The sequence below is a fragment of the Penaeus monodon genome, chromosome 22 (assembly GCF_015228065.2).
Source record: "Penaeus monodon isolate SGIC_2016 chromosome 22, NSTDA_Pmon_1, whole genome shotgun sequence".
Classification (NCBI taxonomy): Eukaryota; Metazoa; Arthropoda; class Malacostraca; order Decapoda; family Penaeidae; genus Penaeus; species Penaeus monodon.
Window position 1 is genome coordinate 21,197,624 of NC_051407.1, and position 215 is coordinate 21,197,838.

Below are 215 nucleotides of genomic sequence, written 5' to 3' on the forward strand. Positions count from 1 at the left end.
ATATGTGGATGACAAAGAAAGCGACAAACAAAAACACAAAAGTAAATAATAGGAAAATACTCCAAAGGAATTTCGGAAGACAATATCGATGCAAATATGCAAAACATTGGCCTTGCTTTATTGTTGTCCGGCAGCCTCTCAACATCATATTGAGCCTGCATTCCTTCGGCGCACCAGACAAATACGCACACGAGTGTGCACATGTGTCTGTGTAC